This window comes from Macaca mulatta, chromosome 6, assembly GCF_049350105.2.
Source record: "Macaca mulatta isolate MMU2019108-1 chromosome 6, T2T-MMU8v2.0, whole genome shotgun sequence".
Lineage (NCBI taxonomy): Eukaryota > Metazoa > Chordata > Mammalia > Primates > Cercopithecidae > Macaca > Macaca mulatta.
Window position 1 is genome coordinate 107,081,669 of NC_133411.1, and position 16,915 is coordinate 107,098,583.

The following is a 16,915-nucleotide window of genomic DNA, read 5'->3' on the forward strand; positions in this document are numbered from 1 at the left end:
TTGCTTTTCATCTTTTACCATTTTAAGCTCCATCAGTTGTCTCTTGTGTCACTTTGGCCTATCCTCATCATTTTGTTTAGAGCACTTCGTTACTTCCTCACAAAACAAGATACATCAGGCTCATCTTGTACATTCCCTACCACAGCCCTGGAATCAGCCATTTCTCAAAGGAGCCCTGGTTTTTTTTATTGGAGGATAATGTTAGAAACCAAGATCTTAGGACTGGGTGAGCTCAATACTAATGACATGTCACTGTTTCCAGCTCCTCATAGAAGACAGAACTAAGACCTGTAGATACATGCAAAGCAATGCACACATGCATATCTATAATTACTTCTTTATTAATTTGTATCTATACTAAGCTAAAAATGAGTTCATACTAATCTCTCTGACTTTATAAACTCCAGCACCATGTGGTTCATTCTAGTCTTACTTTCTTACTTAACTGTAACTTCTCACTCCAGCAGTGAGAAACCTGGCTCCCACCATTATTATCCTGTTACATAGTTGATTATACATGTACGGTGGTTTCAGAATGGTTAACCTATACCCCTTGAGAATGAAATTTTATCAACTACGGTACAGTGCTCATATATATTTCCTTTTGTAGTTAACCTTAAGATTTTCAGTCAAACTACAGGTCTCCAAAGTTAGTTAGGCCAGAGCCTTTTTCATCTCCTTCAGTAAGGTTATGTAATACATGTGTAAAGCCATTAGAATCTTCTGGCACAGTTTGCCTTCCAACTTGGGATCCCTGGTAAATTTTGTTTTTGTCTTTGTTTGTAAAGATTCAGGTGCATTCTTATGTGCTGTAAAGTTCTAAGGGTCTTGAGAAAAGGACAGTGGCATTTAGCCATCACAATATTAACATAAAAATTAGTCCCAATACCTTTAAAACGAATCCAGTGCTTCCTCATTATAAACAAAAAGTAAAATTTTTGTCTGTTTACATTTTAACACTCTTATTTTCTCCATTTATTATAAGCTCTTTATTTATAACTAAATCAAATTAAAAGCAATTTGTGCATACTCTTAAGAGCTTTTATTACTCCATTTTCTTTCTTTTTCTTTTCTTTCTTTTTTTTTATTTGTCTTTAAATTCCGGGATGCGTGTGCAAAACGTGTAGGTTTTTTACATGGGTATACATATGCCATGGTGGTTTGCTACACCTATCAACCCATCATCTAGGTTTTTTGTTGTTTTTTTTTTGTTTTGTTTTCTTATGGAGTCTCGCTCTGTCGCCCAGGCTGGAGTGCAGTGGTGCGATCTTAGCTCACTGCAAGCTCTGCCTCCCGGGTTCGTGCCATTTTCCTGATACAGCCTCCCGAGTAGCTGGGACTACAGACACCCGCCACCACGCCTGGCTTAATTTTTTTTTTTTTTTTTTTTTTTTTTTGAGATGGAGTCTCACTCTGTTGCCCAGGCTGGAGTGCAGTGGCACAATCTCGGCTCACTGCAAGCTCCGCCTCACGGGTTCACGGGTTCATGCCATTCTCCGGCCTCAGCCTCCCAAGTAGCTGGGACTACAGGTGCCCACCACCATGCCCGGCTAATTTTTTGTGTTTTTAGTAGACACAGGATTTCACCATGTTAGCCAGGATGGTCTCGATCTCCTGACCTCGTGATCTGCCCGCCTCAGCCTCCCAAAGTGCTGGGATTACAGGCGTGAGCCACCGTGCCCGGCCCCATCATCTAGGTTTTAAGCCCCGCATGCATTAGGTATTTGTCCTAATGCTCTCCCTCCCCTTGGCCACCACCCCGCGACAGGCCCCAGTGTGTGTTGTTCCCTGCCATGTGTCCATGTGTTCTCATTGTTCAACTCTTACTTATGAGTGAGAACATGCGATGTTTGGTTTTCTGTTCCTGTATTAGTTTCCTGAGGATGAGGGCTTCTAGCCTAATCCACGTGCCTGCAAAGGACATGAGTTTATTCTTTTTCCTTCCCTCCCTCTCTCTCTCTCTCTTTCTTTCTTTCCCTTTCTCTCTCTCTCTTTCTCTCTCTCTCTCTCTCTCTTTTTCTCTCTTTCTCTCTTTCTCTCTTTCTCTCTTTCTCTCTTTCTTTCTTTCTTTCTTTCTAACAGAGTCTGGCTCTCTCACCAGGCTGGAATGCAATGGCACAATCTCGGCTCACTGTAGCCTCCGCCTCTGAAGTTCAAATGATTCTCCTGCCTCAGCCTCTAGAGTACCTAGGAATACAGGCGCCCGCCACCATGTCCAGTTAAATTTTGTATTTTTAGTAGAGACAGGGTTTCACCAGGTTGGTCAGGCTGGGCTTGAACTCCTGACCTCAGGTGATCCACTAGCTTCAGCCTCCCAAAGTGCTGGGATTACAGGTGTGAGCCACCATGCCCTGCCAGAGCTTATTCTCTTTTATGGCTGCATAGTTTTCCATGGTGGCTATGTATCACATTTTCTTTAGTCTATCATTGATGGGGATTTGGGTTGGTTCCTAGTCTTTGCTATTGTAAATAGTGCTGCAATAAACATAAGTGTGCATGTGTCTTTATAGTAGAATGATTTATAATCCTTTGGGTATATACCCAGTAATGGCATTGCTGGGTCAAATGGTATTTCTGGTTCTAGGTCTTTGAGGAATCACCACAGTGTCTTCCACAATGGTTGAACTAATTTACACTCCCACCAACAGTGTAAAAGCGTTTCTATTTCTCCACATCCTTGCCAGCATCTGTTTCCTGACTTTTTAATGATTGCCATTCTAACTGGAGTGAGATCTCATTGTGGTTTTTGTTTGTATTTCTCTAATGACCAGTTATGATGAGCTTTTTTTCCATATGTTTGTTGTTCACATAAATGTCTTTTTTGAGAAGTGTCTGTTCATATCCTTTGCCAACGTTTTGATGGGGTTGTTTGTTTTTTCTCATAAATTTTTTTAAGTTTCTTGTAGATTCTAGATATTAGACTATTCCTATCAAGCTACCATTGATTTTCTTCACAGAATTAGAAAAAACTACTTTAAACTTCATGTAGAACCAAAAAAGAGTCCACATAGCCAAGACAATCCTCAGCAAAAAGAACAAAGCTGGATGCATCATGCTACCTGACTTCAAACTATACTACAAGGCTACAGTAACCAAAATAGCATTGTACTGGTACCAAAACAGGTATATAGACCAATGGAACAGATCCAAGGCCTCAGAAATGACACCACACATCTACAGCCATCTGATCTTTGATGAACCTGACAGAAACAAACAACGGGGAAAGGATTCCCTATTTCATAAATAGTGCTGGGAAAACTGGTAGCCATAAGCAGGAAACTGCAACTAGACTCCTTCCTTATACATTATACAAAAATCAACTCAAGATGGATTAAAGACTTAAATGTAAAACCCAAAACCATAAAAACCCTAGAAGAAAACCTAGGCAATACCATTCAGGACATAGGCACGGGAAAAGACTTCATTTCTAAAACACCAAAAGCAATTGCAACAAAAGCCAAAATTGACAAATGGGATCTAATTAAACTAAAGTGCTTCTGCACAGTAAAAGAAACTAATCATCAGAGTGAAGAGGCAACCTACAGAATGGAAGAAAATGTTTTGCAGTCTACCCATATTACTCAATTTTCATACATCTATAAAGAAATCTCTGAGACTGGGTAATTTATTATGAAAAAGAGGTTTAATGGACTCATAGTTCCGCATGGCTGGGGAGGCCTCACAATCATGGCAGAAGGTGAAGGTGGAGCAAAGGCACATCTTACATGACACCAGGCAAGACAGCATGTGCAGGGGACCTGCTCTTCATAAAACTATCAGATCTTGTGAGACTTATTCATTTTCACAAGAACATCATGGGAAAATCTGCTCCCATGATTCAATTACCTTCTGCCAGGTCCCGACCATGACACTTGGGGATTATGGGAGCTGCAATTCAAAAAAAGATTTGGGTGGTGACACAGCCAAACCATATTAGTGCTATAGATATAAAAATGTCATTGATATTTCACTGAAGAAAAAAATGGAAAATATTCCAAAAAGAAAGCAAAGATACAATAGCAAGTGTGTCTTGTTCTCTTTTCCAACCTAACAAGAATGGAAAATGACTACAAGTGAAAATTGAGAGCTATCATCCCAATTTCTCATCTTTGTATCTTTGTCTTGCCTTCGGTATTTTTTTTTTTTTTTTGACAGGATCTCAATCTTGCCCAGGCCGAATGCAGTAGTGTGATCAATGGCTGATTGCAGCCTCAGCTTCCCAGGCTCAAATCATCCTTCCACCCTCTGTCTTTGAATAGATGAGACCACAGGCACCTGCCACCACACCTGGCAAGTTTTTGTATTTTTTGTAGGGGTTTCACCTTGGTGCCCAGGCTGGTCTTAAGTTCCTGTGCTCAAGTGATCTGCCCACCTTGGTCTCTCAAAGCACTGGAATTACAGGCATGAGCCACAAGTGCTGGGATTACAGACATGGGCCATTGTGCCCCATTGTCTTCTGTATTTCTAATGTCAATCTTTTCTTCATCTTCTTTACTATTAGAAAGCAGGCCATTAACTAATGGAGGTAGAGACACAAAGGAGTCAATATATCTATAGATCTTTAGGCAGGAAAATAAATGAGGCTGAAATGATGATATGGTTTGTCTTTGTGTCCCCACCTAAATCTCATCTCAAATTGTAATCCCTATAATCCCCAAGTGTTGAAAGTCCTGCCCTCAAAACATGGGGATGATTGGATCATGGGGGCAGTTTCCCCCGTGCTGTTCTTGTGATAGTGCGTGAGTTCTCAAAAGATCTGATGGTTTTATAAGGGGCTTGTCCCCCTTTGCTCATTTGCTCTGTTTCATCTGCCACCATGTAAGACATGCCTTTGCCTCTCTCTCTCCTTCCACCATGATTGTAAGTTTCCTGAGACTTTCTCAGCAAGGCAAAACTGTGAGTCAATTAAACCTCTTTCCTTTATAAATTACCTAGTCTCAGGTACACCTTTATAGCAGTGTGAGAACCGACTAATGCAAATGGAGTATAGACATAGGAATGGCTTCTCTCATATTCTGTTAAAGTCATCTGAAAACAAGAGAAACAGATACTACTTTGTTCAATACTATTGACCTATTGAATTATGAATTTGCATCCCAAAGAGAATTGGAAACTAAACTGAAAACATCTTGCTTGATTCCCTCAGCATCCTCACAGTCATATTCACAGCAAAAAATCTTCTGTGTATAGATGTAAAGATATTTTCACAGATTCAGTGAAATTTGCTGTGGAGCACTGGAATTGTTTTACATTTACCACTGAGAAAGTTAGAGGAATAGCCTATTTTACATTCAGTCTTTCAGTTCTCAGAGGGCCTCTTATCCTAAAAATGTTCCCATGACTGACTCTAAATATGTTTTTAAAAAACTTTTACCTCTATATATGTCCGTGGTCATGTACTTGATTTTTTTTTAGATTAAAAACACTAAACACAATGAGTCAAACAGATTTATATTGCTCTTTATATTCCTACCAGCAATGTATGAAAGTTCAAGTTGCTCCATATGCTCATCAACACTTTTTATTGTTAGCCTTTTTTCATTTTAGCCATTCCAGTGGGTGTGTAGTGATAACTCATATTTTAAAATTTGAATTTCCCTGATGACTAATTTCTGTGTCTATTTGTCACTCATGTATTTTCTTTTCTGAAGTTTTTATTTAAACATTGTTTTAACTTTTAATTGATTTGTATTTCTATTAATGAGTTGTAAGTGTACTTTATATATTTTAAATATGAATAATTTATCAAAGATATGTTTTGCAAATATCTTCTCCCAACCTATGGCTTATCTTTTCATATTGTTAATGGTGTCTTTTGCTAGCAGAAGCCTTTTATTTGTATAAGTCCACAACATTTTGTAAAAGACATAGGCATAGAAGTGAAAATACAGATGAGTAGTTGCCAGAAGCTGTGACTAGGGATGGGAAATTGATTGCATATGGCCATAAGGGAACTTATTATTGTGATAAAAATATTTCATATCTTAATTATGATAATGGTCACACAACTATATATATTTGTCAAAGCTCATCAACTGTATCCTTTAAAAAAGTGATCATATTTGTTGTATGTAAAACATAACTCTATAAGCCTAATTTAAAAATAAATAAAATAAAATCTCTTTGAAATCCTCACATTTAAATAGAATAGTCTCATCTGATGTTCTCCTTACATTTGGGAATAAAAAACAGAAACATTTAAAAAATGAGAGTGGGGCAGGAATTTGTTATCACAATCTAGTTCTGCCTTCCAAACATGGGACTCTAAGATAGAGACAAGCAACTGAGGTCAGAGATTCCAGTTTGAAGAAACTGAGGGAAAAAAAAGAAGAAAGAGAGAGACAGAGAGAAGAAAGAGAGAGAGAGGCAGGGAGGGAAGGAGGTAGGGAGGGAGGACAAAGAAGAAGGAAGAGGAGAAGAAGAAGAGGAAGAACAAGAGGAGGAGGAGAAGAAGGAGGAGGAGGAGGAGGAGGAGGAGGAGAAGAAGAAGAAGAAGAAGAAGAAGAAGAAGAAGAAGAAGAAGAAGAAGAAGAAGAAGAAGAAGAAGAAGAAGAAGAAGAAGAAAGAAGAAGAGAAAGAAGAAGAAACAAGAAGGAAGAAGAAGAAGAAGAAAGAAGAAGAAGAAGAGAGAGGGAGGGAGGGAGGGAGGGAGGGAGGGAGGGAGGGAGGGAGGGAGGAAGGAAGGAAGGAAGGAAGGAAGGAAGGAAGGAAGGAAGGAAGGAAGGAAGGAAGGAAGGAAAGAAGGAAGAAAGGAAGGAGAGAAAAGAAAGACGGACCATATAAGTTAGCTGTTTACATTCACAATATTATCACACATTTCCTCATAATTCTTTACATTAAATCATTTAACCAACTCAGACATTTCAACTGGGTAAACTTCATTGTATGCTTTTTCATATCCTGTGATCCTAAGGGATGTCTTTATGCAGGAAATCTTTCTTATAGTTGATCTAAATACATATTAGATTATAGCCCAAATAAATCATATTTTTCAAATGCTAGATGCATTGTTTCTCTTATTTACTGCCAGTCTTGGATGAACTGTATTTTCTACAAATGAAATTTTGTGCAAACTGTCACTTCAGAGTCCAAAAGGATTTGTCTCTTTTAGAAACCAATTTCTGACCTCAAGATTACAGTTTATATTGCTTATATCCTTTTTTTCCCCCTATAATACAGAAGGCATCTAGGGGCATGAGAGGATGTATTTTGTATATATTGCTCAAACCAATCATTTCGGGTTATCAGGTTTTCATGTACTGCATACTCTACTGCATCTGAGCTAAGAATTTGAAGAGATCAGCTAGTAATCTGATGGAAACTTTGAAAGGAGAGAGATAAGACAAAGAACATACTGCATACTGTATATGGAAAATATCATTGGGCAAAAGAAAATTAGAAGTACAATAAGGTACAGATAGTGCTAGTACTTAGTTATGTCATTTTTACTTTTATACTCAACACACCTGAAGATACTTTACCAACATAGTACCAACAGAAAAATAAAGACATGTATGATTATTTAGATGAATCCATAAGGCAATTACATATGTAGAAGCTACACACATAGTCTTGCCTGATAAATCTTATTTTACTCAGAGAAGTGCCTATGAGCCATAAACACTCCCTTTTTAGTTGGGCAGTTATCTCAGATAATTCCTTGTGATGATTGAGAAAGTATTAGATTAACCTGTGTCACTAAACATAGACAGATTCTCTCTCCAAAAGCCTATGCTCTTATCACAAGCATCAGAGTGGCTCTCGCCATTAGCCCCTTTCATTTCTGGCATTTCTTCCTCATACTAATGCTCACAGCTTCCAACCCCTGCCCCATACCTTCCAAACTTTACATTGCAGAAACAATACAGAAAACATGGTGATAAATCAGGAGTACTTTGCAGGGTAACTATCTTCTTCCTGCTAGAGGAAAAGCTGAAAAAAAAAAATCTTTTTCTTTTCCCTCTTTATTTCTTCTAAAAAAAAAAAAAAAGAAAGAAAAACAAGATACATGTGCAGAATGTGCAGGTTTGTTACACAGGTATACATGTGCCATGGTGGTTTGCTGCACTTATTGAATCATCCTCTGTGTTTCCTCCCCTCAACCCCTACCACCAACAGGCCCTGGTGTGTGTTGTTTCCCTCTCTGTGTCCATGTGTTCTCAATGTTCAATTCCCACTTATGCATGAGGACAGGCGGTGTTTGGTTTTCTGTTCCCATGTTATTTTGCTGAAGATAATGGCTTACAGCTTCAACCATGTCCCTACAAAAGACATGATCTCATTCCATTTTATGGCTGCATAGTACTCCATCGTGTATATGTACCACATTTTCTTTATACAGTCTATCATTGATGGGCATATTGGTTGGTTCCATGTCTTTGCTATTGTAAATAGTGCTGCAGTAAACATATGTATGTATGTGCCTTTATAGTAGAATTATTTATATTCCTTTGGGTATAAAGCCAGTAATGGGATTGCTGGATCAAATGGCACTTCTGGTTCTAGATCCTTGAGGAATTGCTGTACTGTCTTCCACAATGGTTGAACTAATTTACAGTCCCATCAACAGTGTAAAAATGTTCCTATTTCTCCACAGTGTCTCCAACATCTATTGTTTCCTGACTTGTTAATAATCACTAGTCTGACTGACATGAGATGGTATCTCATTGTGGTTTTGATTTGCATTTCTCTGATAATCAGTGATGTTGAGCTGTTTTTTCTGTGTTTGTTGACCACATAAATGTCTTCTTTTGAGAAGCGTCTGTTCATATCCTTCACCAACTTTATATTGAGGTTATTTGTCTTTTTCTTGTAAATATGTTTAAGTTCCTTGTAAATTCTGGAAATTAGCCCTTTGTCAGATGGGTAGAGAGCAAAAATTTTCTCCCCTTCTATAGGTTGCCTGTTCACTCTGACAATAGTTGCTTTGCTATGCAGAAGCTCTTTAATTAGATCCCATTTGTCAATTTTGGCTTTTGTTGCAATTGCTTTTGGTGTTTTAGGCACAAAATCTTTACCCATGCCTATGACCTGAATGGTATTGCCTAGGTTTTCTTCTAAGGTTTTTATGGTTTGGAGTTTTACATTTAAGTCTTTAATCCATCTTGAGTTAATTTTTGTATAAAGTGTAAGGAAGGGGTCCAGTTTTAGTTTTCTGCATATGGCTAGCCAGTTTTCCCAGCAGCATTTACAAATAGGAGATCCTTTCTCCATTGTTTGTTTTCATCAGGTTCATCAAAGATCAGATGGTTGTAGATGTGTGCTGTTATTTCTGAGGTCTCTGTTCTGTTTCGTTGGTCTATATATCTGTTTTGGTACCAGTACCATGCTGTTTTGGTTACTGTAGCCTTGTATTATAGCTTGAAGTCAGGTAGCATCATGCCTCTAGCTTTATTCTTTTATTCTTTTTGCTTAGGATTGTCTTGGCTATGTGGGATCCTGTTTGATTCCATATGAAATTTAAAATCATTTTTTCTAATTCTGTGAAGAATGTCAATGGCAGTTTGATGGGAGTAACATTGAATCTATAAATTACTTTGGGCAGAATGGACATTTTCACGATATTGATTCTTCCTATTCATGAGGATGGAATGATTTTCCATTTGTTTGGTTCCTCTCTTATTTCGTTGAGCATAGTTGGTAGTTCTCCTTGAAGAGGTTCCTCATATCCCTTCTTAACTGTATATTTTGGTATTTTATTCTCTTTGTAGCAATTGTAAATGGGAGTTCATTCATAATCTGACTCTCTGCCTGCCTATTGTTGGTGTAAAGGAATGTCTGTGACTTTTGCACATAGATTTTGTATCCTGAGACTTTCTTAAAGTTGCTTCTCAGTTCAAGAAGTTTTGGGGCTGAAAAAATTACTAATTTAAACACAAAAGAACATTTGACTGGATGTTAGAAGGCTTTGGTTCAAGACCTCACTCTGTTCCAAACTGGTTAAGGAACTTGAAGCCAGTCATGCAACCTGAATGGATACTTTTTACTTAAAAATGTAGGAGTTATACTAAATGATTACTAGCATCTTTTTAGCTCAAACATTCTAATATTCTAATGTTTTATATTATCAAATTATGAGAATTGTGGAATTTTAGAAGATATTTTCTCCAAATGTGTTATTTGCTGAAATCACACATGAGCCATGTTACCCTAATGTAATCCCTAGTATTCATAAAATGAAAAGCATTTGCCTTGCCTGTGTTACTACTTTCCCAGCATTTTCATTACAGCATGGCTGAAAGTATGCCCATTACTCAGCAAGCAGTAATGATATGGAGCCCATTTGGTTAATAATTCAGTTCTGGAAATCCCACCTACAGTCATTTCCTTCTGCTCTGAATCCTTTTAAAGATCAGTCTGGCACTTTGAATTTTAATTTTCTATGATTATAAGTTTTTCTTAAGTAGAGACGATTCACACAAAAAAAGAGAAAAACTTATTCCTTTTGAAATAACGTAATCTACAATGTTCAGTATTCAAAAATGGCTTATTAGCAAATAATTTCAAAACATTATTTGAAAGTTTAAAACAGTAGTTTACAGTCTTCATTTGTGAGACAGTGGGGAATTGCACATCCAAAAAAGCAATTATCCTTGCTGACTCAGAAACATGACACAGGCTGACTCTAAATATGGAGCCTAGAAGATAGTATAACAATTCACCAGATATCATGAACTGCTGGAAGCCATGAGGCTAAATGGGATTACCTGCCTCATCTCACATCGTCTTTTTCAGCGTGGCATCAATGTACTAGGAGCCTTTCATCCCAGATCATACAGGTCACCCATATAATATTTTATTACCACTCCTGGTCAAAAAAGAATAAAAAAAGAGTTGGGGATCAATATATCTCACTTTCTCCTTCTCTGCTAACCATATCCACCTCTGGTAATAACCATCCTACTCTATACATATATGAGTTAAACCTTTTTAGAATCCACGTGTAGGTGAAATCATGTGGCATTCGTCTTTCTGTGACTGGCTTATTTCACTTAATATATGTCCTTCAGGTTAATCCATGTTGTCACAAATGGCAGGATTTTCTTCTTTTTTATGACTGAATAGTATTCCATTGTATATATATATATATACCATGTTTTCTTTATTCATTCATACATTGTTGGACAATCATGTTGATTCAATATCTTGGCTATTATGGGTACTACCATAGTAAACATTGGAGTGCAGATATCTCTTTGACATACTGATTTTATTCCCTTTGGATATATACCCAGTTAGATAGAAGAAATAAGTTCAAGAGATCTATTTAGAGTGTGGTGACTACAGTCATCATATATCATTAATATATGATGATATTTTGTATTCCTGAAAAGTGCAGAAAGAGTGGATATTAAGTGCTCTCACCACAGAAATGAAAACTCTGTGAGGTAATGTATTTGCTAATTAGCTAGATTTAACTGTTCCACTACACACACATACACATTTCAAAACATCACGTTATACATAACAAATACAATTTTTTCTGTCAATTAAAAACATAAATTTAAAAACAGTTGACGAGCAATTGAGCAGCAAGAAAACTAGTAGAACTTAGTCATTGCAGTGTCATAAATATAACTTCCATGTCTTCCAGCAAAGGAGACAATAGGATGATAGTTGGGCAATCAGAGTATAAATAGGGACCACTAGGCTATTCAGCTCAAATGGATGACTGAGACAAAAAGCTACCGAAGGCAATGGCATTCTGCAATTTCCTTGAGCTAGGATTATGCTCTGTGTGAATCTGAAAAGATGATAAGTTCAATATATAAAAAAGCCAAATAGCATTGTGAAAAATATAAAACTTTTATTTTACAAACTCTAAAAATATGTCATGAAACACAAGATTCTTTTAAGCTATCAAAAATGATTCAGAAATAAATCATTTAGGCAAGAGAAGTAAGATTACTGAGTTTAATATAGCTATCAGTAAATTGTTTTTTTATTATCTCAACACTAAATTCTGTGTGACATAAACTTACAGTGAATGAAAATATATCAAATGTACAATCAAATGAAAATGCTATAGCTTCACAGAATATTATTGTTGATACACATATCTTTTCCATTCTGCATTCCAATCAGCTGGAATTATTTTTAAGGAAATAATTTATTTCAGTTAATGGGTCTCTTACAAGTTTAAATCTCAGGGTTGGGCTGAAGATATTAGTTCCTGGGCATCAGTTTTTTAAATTAACGCATAGCCTACCAATGAGGCCAGGTTAACACTAATACCACTCATCTTCCATTAATGGTTTCCCTATCCACAGCATTACCAAGATCCACCTTTGAGTGAAAAGATATTATTTCCCAATCTCCTTCCAGCCTTCTTTGTCTAAAGTAAGCAACGAGTTACTTTACACTTTTTTTTTTTTTTTTTGAGACAGAGTCTGGCTCTGTCTCCCAGGCTGGAATGCAGTGGCAAGATCTCGGCTCAATGCAAGCTCCGCCTCCTGGGTTTATGCCATTCTCCTGCTTCAACCTCCTGAGTAGCTGGAATTACAGGTGCCCACAACCATGCTCAGCTAATTTTTTTGTATTTTTAGTAGAGATGGGGTTTCACAGTGTTAGCCAAGATGGTCTGGATCTCCTGACCTCGTGATCTGCCTGCCTGGGCCTTCCGAAGTACTGGGATTACAGGCGTGAGTCGCCACGTCCAACTATTGATTTATACTTTTAAAGATGTTTCTTAAAGTTCCAAAGGCAAAAAAAAAAAAAAAAAAAAAAAAGCAGAAAATAAAAATAAGCAATAAGTAAAGTAAGTGTTGTAACCAATCTTTAAAATCCTAGTGGTAATGATCCCTGTATTCCACATGAATGAGAATGAAGCATGGTGGACTCTTGAAGTTTTTTACCATCTTCTTGACCATTTACTTATTTCCTTTATAGATGTTGCTGCTCAGATGTTAACCAATCAAGACTGAAAATGGCTCCAGTTCAAGGCACTGACTCAACTCAAAGAGTTCTTCTAGTCTTTCCCCTTAGTCTTCCTTTTTTGTTTCAGTCCAAAGAAACCTCCTCTGGCCTGGGCTGTGCTGCATGTTTATTACACAAGCTCTTTGCCACCCTTAGCTCCTGCTTCATTTCTTGAGTTATTGAGGGAAAAGACAATAGTTCCTCAAGAGTCAAGTAGCCAACTAAGTTTTCTACCTTGATTTTGAAGTTCCCTCCTCTGTCCTTTCTGACAATCAGTGGGATCCTGGAAATCCTAGCTCTTCCCCTGGTCCAGTGTATTCCACCCCCATTCAGTTTACTTGAGTCACTAGCCAGTTATTAAGATAGCATATTTTCCTATTTAACATTTGTGTATTTAGCAAATACAGTGCTTATTGAGCTGTTTGTGTGCCAGGTACTATGCTAGGCATAGAGCACACTATAGTGAATAAAAAGATATCGTGCCTGTCATGGTGGAGACTAATATGAAAAAAAAAATTTAATAATATTACAAAATTAGTATAATGACAGATAAAAAATTCCTATGAGAGAGATTATAAGGGATCTACTTTAAATTGAATGATTACGGGAAGCCTACCTGAAAAGATAAGGTTCTAAGTGAAATATTAAGGATGAGAGTGGGGAATGAAAGCATTAGCAACAGTGATGATCTGAGATAGTCCTAAACTATATCAGGTTAGCCTCATACAGATGCTCAGGATATGCAGTAGCACTAGTTGCTGGGGTCTACACTGAGATCTTGACATAGTTTATTCTGTATAGAAGTCCTGTTATGTTGTATTGGGTCCTAACCTCTACTCTAAGTTAGAGTCTGGATCTATCTCCTACATAGACTTTGCCTAATGCCTTTATCCATGATATCAGGCTCCCATAGACCTTTCAAAATACCCATCTGTTACTCTACTTCTCTCTAATCTCAAGTTCACGCCTCCAGTACACCTTCTACTAAGCTTTGTTTCTAAACAGTGAAGAACTTCTAGGCTTCAGTGCATTTTCAAAGAAGAAGTTTTCAAGCCCTTCTTGCTCAGATTGACAGCTCTGCCCACTCCTCCATGCCCTTTCAGAAGGCCATCTCCACTCTCAGACAAATATCAGAAATCTCTTGGCAATAACTTATCACCACAGAATGATAGGAGAAAAAGTATTATTTTACTAAGTATAAGCAATACCTTAAAAAACAAAATATTTGTTGGAGAAAATTGTATATTATCTTTTTAAAAGTTAGTTTTCATTACTCCTTCAGAGAAAGTCTCTTAATGTCGTGTGCTTGTAACATACTAAGAGAGTTTAAAGGACAGCAGCCACATCTCAGAAACAATAATCTAAGGACTCAGTTTTAAATACATGCAGAAATAATTATCGTCCTTTAAAATATAAAAGTCATAATAAAATTTCAAGTGTCAAAAAGAGAATTTCAGATTGATAGATAAGCTTAGAAAAAAACTAGAATGAGTACTTAGTATAATTAGAGTTGTTGGTCCAATTCGAAAATACAAAAGAGTAAAAGATTTAAACAATAAATAGGCACAATGAGGTACTTTTCTAATTCTTGCTTGTTTGTGAAAACTTTAAAGACTATTTCAAATATATAGAATAGAAAATTTGAAATTAAAACAGTAACTAATAAAAGCATACTTATACATTTGCTCTAGAAGTAGAAGTGAATCTCATCTCTGGAACTACCGGTAGATTGCTTAAAAATCCTGTTAATGATGATGTCAATAAAGCTGCCATATTTGCAATTAGAAATGACACTTCTCAGCACAAAACTATACATTTTCACATTCATGTTTATGAGTATTAATTGTGCTATTTCCTCATGCCCTACACCATGATGAATATATTGGTGCTGTCAAAACACAGAGTAAAACCCCAAGGAACTTATTGATTAATTAGCTTTTCCAGATTATCTGGAAATGTAAATTTTGTTTCCAAAAGAGAATTAGATTTAGTGTGTTTGCTAAATCTCTTAAATTAAAGAAATATGATTTATAAAATATCTGCCATTGTATACATTTTTAAATTCTATTGTTGAAATGTTTATTTCCTACAAAATTGAACTAAGAATAGGTAGTTAAGTAGAATATTCGTTTTTTGTTTTAAAAAAGGTTCTATCTCAACAAGACCATAGGTTATTTTAAGTGGATTAACAATGGAAAAGTAACACATTAGGAATGGGACAGGCATAACACTCTGATTGGTAGAGAAAAAAGATGATATTCTTGTCAAAACTGTAATCAGAAAATTTTCTAGACATGCTCAGCTAAGTGTATTAGTCCATTTTGATGCTGCTGATAAAGACATACCTGAGACTGGGAAGAAAAATAGGTTTAATGGATCGCTGAGACCACATCCACCCTGCGAGCACAAAGCCACCTCCTCACGGCTCTGCCAGGCATCCACACCCCCAGCTAACTCATCATGGATGATGATATCGCCCCGCTCCTCATCAACAACGGCTCTGGCATGTGCAAGGCTGGCTTTGCAGGTGACGATGCTCCCAGGCCATCTTCCCCTCTATCATGGGTAGCCCCAGACCCCAGGGCATGATGGTGGGCATGGGTCAGAAGGACTCCTATGTGGGCGATGAGGCCCAGAGCAAGAGAAGCATTCTGACCCTGAAGTACTCGGTGCAGCACAGTATCAACTGGGATGACATGGAGAAGATCTGGCATCACACCTTCTACAACAAGCTGCCTATGGCTCCTGAGGACCACCCCATGCTGCTGACCTAGGCCCCACTGAACCCCAAGGCCACTCATGAGAAGATGACCCAGATCTTGTTCGAGACCTTCAGCAACACCCCAGCCATATACGTGGCCATCCAGCCTGTGGTGCTGTCCCTGTATGCCTCTGACCTTACCACTGGCATTGTGATGGACTCTGGTGATGGGGTCACCCACACTGCCCGTCTATGAGTGGTATGCTCTCCCCCACGCCATCCTGTGTCTGGACCTGGCTGGTCTGGACCTGACTGACTACTTCATGAAGATCCTCACCGAGCAGGAGCTACAGCTTCACCACCACAGCCGAGCAGGAAATCATGCATGACATCAAGGAGAAGTTGTGTTACATCACCCTGGACTTCAAGCAGGAGATGGCCACGGTGGCCTCCAGCTCCTCCCTGGAGAAGAGCTACGAGCTGCCTGAACTTCCAATGGCCAGGTCATCACCATCAGCAACGAAGGGTTCCATACTCCCCAGGCGCTCTTCCACCCTTCCTTCCTGGGCATGGAATCCTGTGGCATCCTACTGTCAATTCCATCATGAAGTGTGACATGGACATCCGCAAAGAGCTCCATGCCAACACAGGGCTGTCTGGTGGCACCACCATGTACCCTGGTGTGGCAGGATGGGGTGCAGAAGGAGATCATCGCCCTGGCGCCATTGCTCCTCTGGAGAGTTAGTACTCCATGTTGATCAGTGACTCCATCCTGGCCTCACTTTCCAGCTTCCAGCAGATGTGGATCAGCAAGGAATGCGACAAGTCCGACCCCTTCTTCATCCGCAGCAAATGCTTCTAGGCCGATTATAACTTAGTTGCATTACACCCTTTCTTGAAAAAAAATAACTTGCGCAGAAAACAAGATGAGACTGCATGGCTTTCTTTGTTTTGTCTTTTTGTGTTGTTTTTTTTTTTTTTTTTTTTTTTTGGCTTGACTCAGGACTTACAAACTGGAACAGTGAAGGTGACAGTAGTCGGCTAGAGGAAACATCCCCCAAAGTTCTGCAATGTGGCTGAGGACTTTGATTATACATTGTACTTTTTTGATAGTCATCCCAAATATCATGAGATGCATTGTTACAGGAAGTCTGTTGCCCTCTTAAAAGCCACCCCACTACTCTCTAAGGAGAATGGCCTAGTCGTTTTCCCAAGCCTACAAAGGGGAGGTGATAGCATTGCTTTCGTGTAAACTATGTAATGCAAAAATTTTTTAATTTTCACCTTAATACCATTTTA

General features: G+C 38.1%; 1 pseudogene; it reads left to right on the forward strand.

Annotated features, from left to right (window-relative positions):
- The first annotated feature begins 15,375 nt into the window (after positions 1–15,375).
- On the forward strand, positions 15,376–16,478 carry LOC705042 (actin, cytoplasmic 1 pseudogene; annotated as a pseudogene).
- Positions 16,479–16,915: the final 437 nt, after the last annotated feature.